We start from the raw sequence: 13311 nt of genomic DNA on the forward strand, positions 1-13311 counted from the left end.
CTCAAATTTGTGGATATGGAGCAATTGATGTGTTTGCTATAGTAGGCAGAACAAGTATTCTTTCTCTCTCTCTTTCTCTTCCTTTCCATCTTCATACAACACATGGGGAGAGAGGATGGCTATTCACAGTCAACAAAATCCAAATCTATGACATCTATGTTATGGCATAAGACTAATGGAGAAGACATTGTATATTTAATTTAGCAACACTTAAGTAGTGCTTACTATATGACAGGGACTGTTCCAATAACTTAACAAGCATCAATCCATTTACATATTATAAAAACTCTACAAGGTAGGAACTACCATTATCCCAAATTGTAGATGTGGAAACTGAGTCACGGAGATGTTAATTAGGTCATAGAGCTATTTAGACACTATACTATATCTTGAATTTTTAACCATCATAGATTTATCATTTGTGTTTCAACTACTTATCAGTGACCATAAAAAATCCATAATAGTCAATTATAATGAGAACAAAGATATTATTGCCATATGTTGAGATATAAACATGTGTAGAAATAAAAATATTATAATGAGGGCATCTAGCATGAATGAATCTTATGGGTTGTGATGTTGGTTTTGATAAAGCAAGTAACTTAGCGAGCCTAGCTAATCTCCAAACATCTGTTTCTTAGTTTAATTTCTGGGTTTTATAAATTTGGGAATTCTCAAAGGTCTAGAGTTGTAATCAATGTAAATATTATGGACCCACAGTAGCATTTTCTCAAATATATTATTTTTTCTTTAAACAGTAGTTCTATAAGATGTTAAATTTAAAAAGGGCTTCCTGTTTAAATAACTTTGAAAAATATTAGGTTATACAAAGTTTTTACTGCCAGATTTATGGGAATCTTTGCTGCCAGATTTTTTGAAATCTTAATAAGAAAAATCCAATTGTAAATCTCTAAGAGTAAAATATATGTAGCATTTTCTGAAAAATTGACCATGCAATCCTTTTTTTCTCAGAGTATTTAATGACAGGATTGTTCCATAGAATACTGTGTATTCCAAATTTAAAATTGTATTTTGTACAACTTGAAGTAATGTTTTAAGCAGAACTACTCATAAAAGGTTTTTTTGCAAGCTGCAGGTATCTTTGGTATGTGTAGTCATGTAGATTAGAGAGAGGAGGAATAAAACACTACTAAATGTAACTCTCCTTACCAGCAAAAAAGCACTATTTTGTGAATAATTTGTAAATACTTACAATACTTTTTAAATTCCTTACAATTTATTTTAGCATTTTGTTCTAAAATTTTTCTGTTCTTGGCTTTGATGAGTTCTGCTGTTTCCCCTTTGAGTTCTGCAAGATCTAGTGTTTTGGGTATTTTTGTGTTTCTTTTTCTTTCTCTAATCATAAAATTGTAACTATAAAGCATAAAAATGGAAAATTCGTCTTGTTCATCCAGCCAGTAAACATCTTTCATCATCTGAAATAAGTGGGAGAAACAATCTTAATGTATGCAGGATAAAAATCAAATTATATTTTTCTTAATGAGCTAAATAAGCAGATAAATGTTTGTTATGGATAAACATCTTGATACATAGTAAATAAATATGCCTGAACTTCTCTGCTAAGGAGAATGCTCTCGTTAATGTTGATGTTGTACTATTTTGGTTTCACGAAACATGAAACAAAACTTTAATAACTTATTTGATTATGTTAAACTCAAGGCTCAGAAAAGATTGTTTTGTATTTAATAAGAGGTGTATTTATTTAGATAGTTTTCAATTTTTTAAAATCTCATTTAAAGATAGTAAAAGACTGCCTAAGTCAACCAATTCAGTCTGGCTCCTCTGTAGACTTGTTTAATATCAGAACACTGACTTCTTGCATAGCTTGATTTAAAACATTTCTCAATTGAACTGTTTTTCTTCTCTCTGGAGAATTTGTGTTTCTTAGGGAAGGAATATTTTGAAGCATTATTCTCATGTTGCTTACTCTTCCCTGTGTTTGAATGTGTATTTGTGTTTCTCTCTTTTTTTAAATTTTTAATTCTTGGAAGTCAGATCATTTTTTTTACTGTGTGATATTTGTGTCCTTTATTTTATTTTTTAAGAAAGAAGATGGCTACATATTAATATTAATTACTATTGTTATTTATTTATTTCAAAATATACTACATAAAGAGGATACGAAGATAAGTTAAAGGCATTGTTTTAAGAATGTCCCATCATTTTGGTAGATAAGTAGTAAAAAAAAATGATAAATTCTACCAATGCAATCATAAGATCTACAATAAAGCAGAATTTTTACCTCCCCATTACCCTCCAACAAAAATTCCCAGTCTTCTGTTTTTTGTGCTGGAATAAAAATTAAGTGAATTCTGGATACTGGCATATTCTACAAGTTGTTTTATATCCTTCACTCTCATATCTTTTTATAGTTATCACCAAGCTATGGTTTCTCTTTCATCTGAAAGAAGCAAATAAAGAATTAGATATATATTCACCAAACTGTAAGCAAGCCTTTCATTGTGATATGTTATATTTATTATAATTAATTATTTTTTGTAATGAGCAAATATTCTATACTCAGAAACAAATAATTTTTAAAAGTAGTAAATTAAGGGGCACTTGATATAAAATTCAATTAACGTAACAGCTTTTAAAAATCCAAATATGTATAATAATGAAGATGCCTGCTTGCAGAAATGGAAAGATGATAAAATGCAAGATAAAAAGCAGTTTTATAATATCACTTATTAATATGTTCAGTAAAATAGGAGCAACCCAATGTCACATAAATATTACAAATGCCAATAATGATGATTTCTGGGTAGTAGAATTATGACTCAAGCATTTCCCTTTGTTTTACTTTATTGGCAGTTTTTTGTTTTTCTGTATTTACTAATTATTTTTACAGTGGATACACAATGAATGCATGACTTAAAAAAATTAACATGAATTGTAATAGACCTTATAACAAGAAAAGAGGCAGGAGATTGTGCGAGCAGGGAAGGCATGCAGGTGGAGAATAAGGGGAGAGGCAAGCATTTGTGATAGGAGCCTGAGAATGAGAATGCTGACACGAGAACCAATGTGTTCCCTGACGTTTGGAAACAGTAGAACTGTGTTCAAATTCAAGTTCCATATGACAAATATGGACAAGTTCCTCGACATCTCCAAGGTTGTCTAATTGTAAAATTGAGATATCCCCAAGGCATATTATAGAAACTGGATGAGATAGCTATGAAAAACAAGTAGCACCATGTTTCTCACAAAGGTAATGGCAAACAAATGATAAGTAGGCTGATATAGCATTTTATGACATGATAAATCCTTCACTTTTCATCAACACCAGTGCCTTCCTATACTCAGTCTGAAGTAACTGCCACCACTATTAGCCCAAGGAATGAAGCCCTAAATTATCTAGAGTCAGTGGTAGAGAATGCATCCATTCTCCCCAGGGTGCTATCTAAATCCAGAACACTAGATTAGTGTCTGCAAATAATTCCCATTTTCAATATTTACATGAACCATTGTCCCATTTATTTTAGAAAACAATTCATCTAACTAGTAAATATATATTGGTTTTGTGTGTGCTACTTTTACAGTGGGCCAGAATTAACTAACAGAATCAATGGCACATTGGTACCTTGGATCCCGGGGAGAATGGTTAACTTATGAGGCAAAAATTGAAGGTGCTAAAAAAAATTTTGGATACTTCTGAAAAGAAATTATTATGATGTATGAAGGAGAAGGTAGACGAGATGCCCTTGGAGTTCTTCCTAACTCTAAACATCCATGATTTCATGATTTTTATCTTAAAACATAATTTTTTGTTTGTTTGTTTGTTTGTTTTTGTGTTTGTTTTTGTTTTTGAGATGGAATCTCACTGTGTTACCAGGCTGGAGTACAATGGCGCGATCTTGGCTCACTGCAAACTCCACCTCCCGGTTCAAGCGATTCTCCTGCCTCAGCTTCCCGAGTAGCTGGGACTACAGTCACGCGCCAGTCATGTCTGGCTAATTTTTATATTGTTAGTAGAGATGGAGTTTCACCATGTTGACCATGATGGTCTTGATCTCTTGACCTTGTGATCCGCCCACCTCGGCCTCCCAAAGTGCTGGCATGAGCCACCGCGTCCAACCATGACTAACATTTTTAAACCATATGTCATAGATTTTAGTCGTCAAGTATATGTGTGTTAAATACGTCCTATTCATCATTAATTTTTGTGTTTCTCTTTCATTATGTACTACTTTGTGCCTTTGAGAGTCTCCTTTTTCTATGCTTTTGTACCTGACCAGCTCCCAGCTGACACGTCTTTTTACTATGTTAACGTCTTCAATAATTGTCAAATTTTGCAGATGTATAAGTCATTATTTCTTCTTTGCAGTGTCTTTTCATATTCTCCTGATGTGTTTCTAACTGCTTGACTCTGAGCAATCTCATTTCCCTTATTTTCAAGTGCTTATGGGACTGAGTCAGAAATAACTGATAAATTATTGATGAATAAATTCTATTCAGATATTCACTTACTGTGCTGTTCATTGTTAAATTTAAAATACTTAAAGATGGTCTATATAGTTATGATTTTTTTCTTAGATATGAACAACATCCAAATAACAGAAATTAATGTTTCTTGCTTGATAAACTTCTTCACATTTAACATTTGGAGCCTTAAAATTTATTTTTGAAATACAAGAGTTACTTCTTTGGAGCTAGGGAAGTGAGAAGCGTTGAATTTAGTAGCCAAATGCCAAAACATTATGTGAAAATCAAATTAGAAATAGGAGGATTTTCTTGTCTTTCAACAGGTGGTAGAGCCTCACCCCGAAGAAGTCTTGGCAGATTTTTATGCCAAGTCTGCAATTAAGGAGGAAGAAATAATAAATACTGCCACAGCTCTCACACACAATATACACACATTCATGCACATATACATCCCGCACACTTCCTCTGCCTTCTAAGTGACTCAAATTTTCAAAAGGAAAAATGAATATGATAAGAGAGATTACATTATCTTCAAAGATACTAAGGAAAATTCTCATAACAACAAATTTAGGTATATAAATAAATTTATAAAAGAACATAATTTTAAATGCAATTAAATTAATGAGTGCTAGAGTGGCAGAGTCCAAAGATATAGTCCACTAACTGATTTAAGAAAGGAATTACCATGCTTTTTTTCTTTCCCTCCACATGAACGCTCTGAAATCCATAGAATATATTATAATTGGTATTATAATTGGTATATACAAGCCCCTCTAGCTTTATATTATCTTATTTTCTTCTGTGTCCTCTAACCTCAATGTTTTTCCTTCATATTTATAGGCTTCCACCCTAGTGCATCTAATATGTGGCCTTGGACATATGTGTACTATAGAAACACACATACGCTGGGGAAGTTTTTGTAATACAGACCTTCTCTCTTCCTTAATCAACATTGTGTGTCTTAGCTGATGTGTGGCAGATCAAAAGTGGCCACAAATTCATGGACACTCCTCCCACAAAGAGATAGATGCAAGTTCCTTACCTCAGTTCTGGGTGGGCTCTGTGAAAGCTTTGGCTAATAGAATATGGCAGAACTGACACTGTATGTGTTTCAGAACCTGGGCCTTAAGAAACTGGCATTTTCTACTGCCTTAGATTGTCCTCTCTGGAAGTCCTGCAATACCATTTATGTAAGAAGTTTACCCAACCTGAAATGGCAATGCTGGGGAGGTCACATGTAGGCATTCCAGTTGACAGCCCCAGTTGGGTCTAATCTTGTAGCCATCTCTGCCAAGGCACCAGGCATGTGAGTGAAGCTGTCTTGTGTGCTGCAGACCAAACTTTCCACTATTAAATACCAGGTAGTGACCCCATTTAATACTATGTTGAGTAAAGGCATCATCCAGGGAGTCCTTCCCAAATCCCTAACCCACAAAACTGTGAGATAATAAATTGTTGTTTTAAGTCACTAAGCTTTGGGGGTAGTTTGCTACTCAGCAACAGATAACCATGACAACATGCTACTTCAAGTATTGCTAGCTTATATTTTCTGACTGCTATAAAAGGTAGTTGTATATGTCTACTTTTATCCATGAGTTCTTTTTAATTTGCATCAATATAAGTATTACTCTCTAGATCTACTTTTTTAAGCATTCTACTCCCTTGTAAAGATACATCCATGTTGCTCTTGGAAAATCTAGTTCTTTGGTTCCAAGAATCTAATTCATTGTGCTAAAATTACAGCCATCGCATATTTCCATATCTCTAGAACCACAAACCACACCGTCACACATGCTTCTCTGTCACTCGATGTGAAAATTTATTTGGGATATATTCCAAGAAGTAGGATTGCTAGTGACAAGGTGCATGCACAATTCTTTTCACTTAATATTGCTACACAGCTCTTCATAATGATGCAAGTCTATATCCATCATATTTACTGTTATTTAAAGAGTGCTGTGTTTCTTTTATCTTATTTTGTGTTTTCTATTTTCAATCTTTTTCTCATTTTCTGCTTTTCATTGGGTAGATTAACTCTTCTTATGCTAATCTTAAAGTTATGTACTATCTTGTATTCAACTGGCAGTTATCATAATGTTATCCAGCATTTGTTTACTAAGAACAAAATTCTCTTTAGCTAGTTTCAGTTAATGACAGAGTTCTAAATGTTTTATGGACTCACTAGGAGGACTGAGGAAACATTTGAATTACATTTTTAGAAATAATTCAAGGAAATTCTTACTCATTGTTTCTTCAAACACTCATTCCCTTCTATTTATACATTTTTCCCCCTGTGATTCCTATTATTCAAGTATGAATACTTTCTTAACCTATCAAGTCTTCTCTTATGTTTTCCATTTCTGTCATTCCATAATGCCATTTGGATAGGTATGCCCATCAATTCTTGAAGCCTATACATTCATTTTCAGCTGTATCCATTTTGATATAAATCCCATATATTGGATTCTTTCAAGTCTCACATTTTTCAAAACCAATTGGTCATTTTTATAAATGTTTGTTTCCTGCTTCATATTTACCAATGTCTACTCTTAGTCATTTAAAGATATTAAGTTTATTTTAAATTCTTGTTTTCTCTAATCTATTGTTTTTCTTGTGATATAAGCTCTCCAGTTTGTTGGCTTTCTCTTCCGTTGAACTCCTCAGATTGTTCTTATTTTCTCTGTATGCTTATATTTCCCTAGGGGTAGAAGCTTACAATAGCAAGTGTGGTAGGCAGACTGTAAGATGGCTGCCAGTGATTGACATCTGCCTCCAGTATTCTCACATTTATGTAACCTCCTCTCCTTGAGTGTGGGCTAGACCTAGCAACTTGTTTCTAGTGAGAATATGGCATGGGATATTCTCAGAATTGGATTATTTAGAAACTAAGTTGTGTCCTTTGTTGCTCTCTCACTTGCCCAATCTGATGGAAGTCATTTGTCAAGAGCTGAGCTTCCTTTTGGAGAGGCCACATGGCAGTGGACTGAGGAAGGCCTCTGATCAACAGCCTGTGAGAAACTGAATTCTGCCAACAAACATGTGAAGGAGTTGGGAAGCACATCATCGCCTGGCTGAGCCTTCTCGTAAGCCCACAGCTGTTGCTGACACATTGATGACATACCTATGAGGGGTGTTAAGATAGAGCACTCAGCAAAGCCACACCCAAATTTATGATCCACAGAAACTGTGAGATAGTAAAAGTTTATCGTTTTAAGACACTAGGTTTTGGGGGTAATTTGTTATACAACAATAAATTACTGTTACAGCAGATGAAATATATCTCGTGAGAAGGTGCAAGCCTACACGCTATTTCCTACATGCCTGAGGGGAGACAGTCTCTGGGCTACACATACATGTTAAAACATAGCCTCAGCTTCCTACCTTGCCATCCCTCTACTAAGTTACCTTTCCCTTTAGGAGGCCATCCAGTATTAATGCCTAGGGGAATACTTTTCCCTCATTCTTCTTTCTCAAGTACAATCATCTACTTATTGGGGTATAAGAGGTAAAAGGGGAACAGAGAACACTCACGTCTGAACTTATTGTTTTTCTGTCCTACCTCTGTCTTTTCTGTTTTCCACCTCATAGTGGTAGTAGGGCAGGCGCTGACCCACCCACAGAAATGTGAGCAAGAGAAATTCCCTTTTGTTCTTGCATTGGAATGATAGTTTGGCTAAGCATAGAACTCTAAGATCTAAATAGTTTTTCTTTAGCACCTTGGAGACTTTGTTTTCTAGCAACCTACATCACAGCCAAGAAGTCAGATGTGGGGTAGTTCTCCTTACTTTTAAGCAATCTCTTTTTCCCCTTGGAATCACAAAGATAAGTTTATTGTATCTTTTATTATTTATTCTTCTATATTTTCTCTATTCTCTCCTTCAGAAACTCTTAATATGAGAGAAATGTTCTTTTGGATCTATCCTCCATGTCTCTTAGACCATATAGTTGGTATTAGGTCAGAATTATTACTTATGTGGCAAGGTTGTAAAAGATAGGAGTTGGTACAATTTTTATGGAAATATCCATGTAATAACTAATAAAATTAAAATAAGTTTACAAGTAGGTCAAACAATCACCCAAAAAAGCTAGTACGTAAGAACACATATACAGATAATGAAGGATTTTGTTTGCAATAGCAAAGCCCATGAATTTTCACTAAGGCAAGGATGGTTGAAAAAATTATGGCATCTACTATATATTCTATAGAAGAATATGCACCTATAGAATGAATTACATTTAAATATTTACTAAATTATTTTCTTTAATATCTGTAAATATATTCAGTGAAATATTATTGCTTTTAATTATTTTTAGGGAAGAAAAAATGGAAAGAACAAAGACTGTAGAGATGAATGTTCAAATAATAGACTTTGAGCTTTTCTGATGGAAAGCTCTTTATCTGGTGCTTTTGTGTCCCATTATTGGAGGGATAAGGTTTTGGGCTATTTTCATAGATCTACAGAGCTGGGAGAAAAAAGTCCCTCCCAGATACTTATTAAAAATCCTGTTTCTACACCCTTCCTCAACAAACACATTCAGTAGGTAATTCTTTCCCTGAGTTGACAATCTTCATTTCCCCAACAGCCAATTTCACAAATCGCTGCAGAAACCGATGATATCTAGGTTTCTGAGCAGTGCTGAGAAGATTAAACAATATTTAAATTTTATTAGACTGTCAAACACCTTCTTTTCACTGTCATTTTCCATATCAACTTGCTAAAATAGTTAGGACTGTTATTTTTTAGTATCCTGGAAACAACCAAAATGAGTGATTGAGGCGTAAGCCTCTAATCATGGAGGTTTATTGAGTCCACCTGAGAGCACGCCTGGGAAAAATGCACGCCTCAGAAGCATCTGTGGCTGTTTTTTCCAAAGATGTTTTCAGGAGGTTTCATATTCATACACTTTCCTTAAAAAAGAAAAGGTAGCACTGAGACTTTGGCTAGTGCCCAGTAAATCTACATTTTATATAGAATAAGGTGAATATTTGAAGAGAAAGGGAGTAGAGGAAGGGGTGAAGAAAGATGAATCTCATTGTGTCTTTGTTCTGTACCTGGGAGGGTAAGCTTGCTTGAAAGACACTGGCTTCTTTTTAGCGCTTAGGGGAAGAAAACCTAATGACTGTTAGTAAGAGAGGGAATATAATGAAGCTTATCTGATCTCCCATCCCTTCACAGACCTGAAATCAGCTTCCAAGATTTCTCTGGTGTTCTTTTGGCCAAGAAGGTATCCATTCTGTAGGTTGGGAAGCTTAGAATTTTGTTTTTATTTCCCACAGGTAAGCCCTGTCAAACTGGGGCTTAACATGAGTCTTACAAAGAACAAACAAGACAGTTTCAGAATGTCAATTTCTTGAAAAGTGACTCAAAAAGCATAAGAATGGAGATTTAGGAACTCTGCAGACCGTAAAAAAGCCATTTTAAATTTGGAGAACCTTTTATAACAACTCAGTTATATTTAACACTCTAATTTCAGAGAACAGAACGAGAAAAAAAATAGTCATATCTAGGATTGTGCTAATGTCAGAGGGATACTAAATATTGGCAGGGGTGGGAAATCATAAAATGCCAATGTGAGTTCATTTTAACTCTTTGGGTCAACCTAAGGGGAAAAAATGTATTTGAACAGAAAAATTCCACTTAGAAGAATAACCCTTGCGGAAACAATTCCCTTACTTGAAAATGAGTCCAGGAAACGCTTTGATAATGCTGATGAAAAGAGTCAAACTATAAAATATTTAAAAAGGTTTATCTGTAGTCAAATGTGAGTGACCATGGTCTGAGGCATAGTCTCAACAGGTCCTGAGAACCTGTGTCCAAGGCTGTAGGATTATAGCTTGATTTTATATGTTTTAGAAACATATTGGACATCAATCAGTATTCATGATGTATATGTTGGTTCAGTCCAGAAAAAGGAGACAACTTTAAGTGGGAGTGGGGAGGGGGTTAGTGTAGGTGGGGTGGGACTCATAGGTCACTGGTGGATTGAAAGATTTTCTGATTGGCAATTGGTTAAAAGAGTTTAGTTATTCTTTAAAAACCTGGAATTCGTAGAAAGGAATGTCTGGGTTAAGACAGAGGTTATAGAGACCAAGGTTCTTATTATGTAGATGAAGTCTCATAGGTGTACACCTTTAGAGACAGTAGATGGCAAATATTTCCTATTCAGACCTTTAAAACATGCTAGACTATCAGTTAATCTCTTCAGGATTGGGAGGGCCTGGCAGGGGAAAGATTTAGTTATGTTAATAGAGAGTCTTTACAGATGCAAGTTTTCGCCTACAAAAGATGGCTTTTCAGGGCCATTTCAAAATATGACAAAGCAGAATATGTTGGGGTAAAATATTTTGATTTCCTTCTTTATCCCTCATGTGATGTTATGCCAGAGTCAGCTTGGAATGTAAACTACATTATATAGGGTTACATAAAACCCATCTGATGAGATTTTATGGTTTGTAGGGCATGACTCTGTAGGCCCCTTAGATAGGAATTTGAGCAAGAGAAGAAAAAAGGTCGGAGTTTAGTCCTTAAAACCCTACTATTCTCCCTGGCATTCAAGTCCACAACAATATTTATTTCATCTGTCGGATACTTGGACTAAATGGAATTCACAAGATTGTTGAATTGTAGCCATATTTCTAAACAAACAACTGGTACCTTGGCAGGAAGATATAAACATTATGGAATTTTACATCCATCTTATTTGGGAGTTCCATTGAGACAAGAAGGGGTATCGTCTGCACCTGAGCTGATAGGCGTTCACATTTTTCCATTCTCCCAATAAAATGCAGCTGTTAGGTACTGATGAAGCTGAATAAGACACAGTTCCTAATCACATGGAATGCCCAGTGTAAAAAAAATAGTAAGAAGAAGAATAACTAGCTGGGCTGGGCTCGGGCACACTTGGGGAAGGTATTTTAGATAATCCTTAGCTTGCCCATTTCACAACTGTCATTTCCTATAATCCTGTTCTTTCTGCTCTGCCCACATGAAAACCTGTACTTAGTTTGACCATCATCATCTTCTAGCATGGAGTAGAGCAGCAGCACAGGACAGACTGAAAATATTGGATCAACTCCAGAAATTTCTCCAGCTTTCCCTAGAAAATGGCATTCAGTGTTTTCCTGTGGAGGACCAACCAACTTCTGAAACTGCAGCTTCTGAGGTGGTAAATGGTGTCTCAGAAGTGTAGACCTAGAGCTGGATCCTAGCCTTTCACAGAGCAGCGATTGTATCTGGAACTTCTTCCTGCATCTATTTTTCAATCCTAGTGGCTCTTGGAGTGATCAAAGCCACCAGAGCTCACATTTAGGAACCAGTTGATGACTATTTTTCACCCACTTAGATTAGAGTGATGACCCTAAACAAAAGAAGCTTCCAGAAGGCGAGAGGGGGATCATGACTTTACTGTGGTAAATCAAGTTTTCTGGCCTGGCCACCACTATTTCTTGTTAAAATGATTCTTGTGTCCAGCTTTAAAGGGAGCTTCAAAAGGCAGAAAGCAAAGGCCTCTGAAGCCAAGACATAGGAAACAAAAAGCTGAAGCAAATGCAGAGCAAAATTTTCTCTCCTTGCTTGCCAGTCATCCTTTTAAGTGTTGTTGCCACCCTTTATCTGTAAAGGCATCATCATTTTACAGCAATCTTGGTCTTTTCCCTTAGGCCCTTGCCTAGCTGCACAGCTTGAAGGATGTGATTCATCAGAGTAGAAGGAGAAGCTAAAGCTCAGAGGTGTGTAGAGCAGTGTCCCTGGGCACATACCAAGGTCATATAGGGCTGGAACTTTGTTCTCAACCTCAGTCAACATTGCCTACTAAGATGAAAGAATACTTTTGTCATGTGGCCAGTGCCTGCTGTTTGGGCATAGCTTTACCTAAATTTTGCTCCTGAGGTGTGAGGAGATGAATCCTGTTCAATAAAGCCTCTGCCTTCCCCCTCAGTGGTACTTTTCATCCAACAGAAATACAACTTGTCCCTTAACTAGTCTCTGTGCTTCTCATCTTTCCCCCAGCACATTGATCTCACTTCTATACAGCAGCAGCCAGAATAATTTTTGTAAAGCACAGATGTCCTACTGCTTTTACTTCCTGCTTCTCCCCAAATGTTTAGCATATGATTTACATGGCCATTTATAATCTAGGTCCCACTGACCTCTCTCCCCTCACATCATTTTTTTCCCCACACTCCATGGTTGATATGGTTTGGCTCTGTATCTCCACCCAAATCTCATCTTGAATTGTAATCCCCATCATTGCCATGTGGCAAGGGAGAGATGGGTTCGGGAAGGTGATTGGATCATGGGGGCAGTCTTCCCCATGCTATTCTCATGATAGTGAGTGAGTTATCACAAGAGCTGATGGTTTTAAAGTGTGACACTTCCCTGTTCTCACTCATACTCTCTTCTGCTGCCTTGTGAAGAAGGTGCCTGCTTTCCCTTCTGCCATGACTGTAAGTTTCCTGAGGCCTCCCCAGTCATGTGGAGCTGTGAGGCACTTAAATGTCTTTCCTTTATAAATTACCCAGTCTCATGTATTTCTGTATAGTAGTGTGAGAAAGGACTAATACACTAAATTGTTGCTGGAAGTGGGGCACTGCTGTAAACACACCTGAAAATGTGAAAGCAACTTTGGAACTTGGTAATAGGCAGAAGTTGGAACAGTTTGGGGGTAGGGCTCAGAAGAAGACAGGAAGATGTGGAAATGTTTGGAACTTCCTAGAGACTTGTTGAATGCTTTTGACCAAAATACTGATAATGATGTGGACAATGATGTCTGGGCTAAGGTGGTCTCAGATGGAGATGAGGAAGTTCTTGGGAACTAGAGCAAAGGTCACTCTTGCTATGCTTTAGCAAAGAGACTGGCAGCATT

General features: G+C 36.1%; 1 long non-coding RNA gene across 4 annotated transcripts in view; it reads left to right on the top strand.

The window, feature by feature from the left end:
- LOC117089654 overlaps positions 1-13311 on the top strand; it is a 182591-nt gene that overhangs the window by 25947 nt on the left and 143333 nt on the right. Inside the window, exon 3 of one of the 4 annotated variants that reach the window (XR_004439697.1) lies at positions 7380-7529. The exons of the other annotated variants lie outside the window; for them this stretch is intronic. This is a non-coding gene — a long non-coding RNA (uncharacterized LOC117089654). The remainder of the gene's footprint in view (positions 1-7379; positions 7530-13311) is intronic. 4 annotated transcript variants of the gene reach the window in all.

This window comes from Trachypithecus francoisi, unplaced genomic scaffold, assembly GCF_009764315.1.
Source record: "Trachypithecus francoisi isolate TF-2019V2 unplaced genomic scaffold, Tfra_2.0 Lachesis_group11, whole genome shotgun sequence".
NCBI lineage: Eukaryota > Metazoa > Chordata > Mammalia > Primates > Cercopithecidae > Trachypithecus > Trachypithecus francoisi.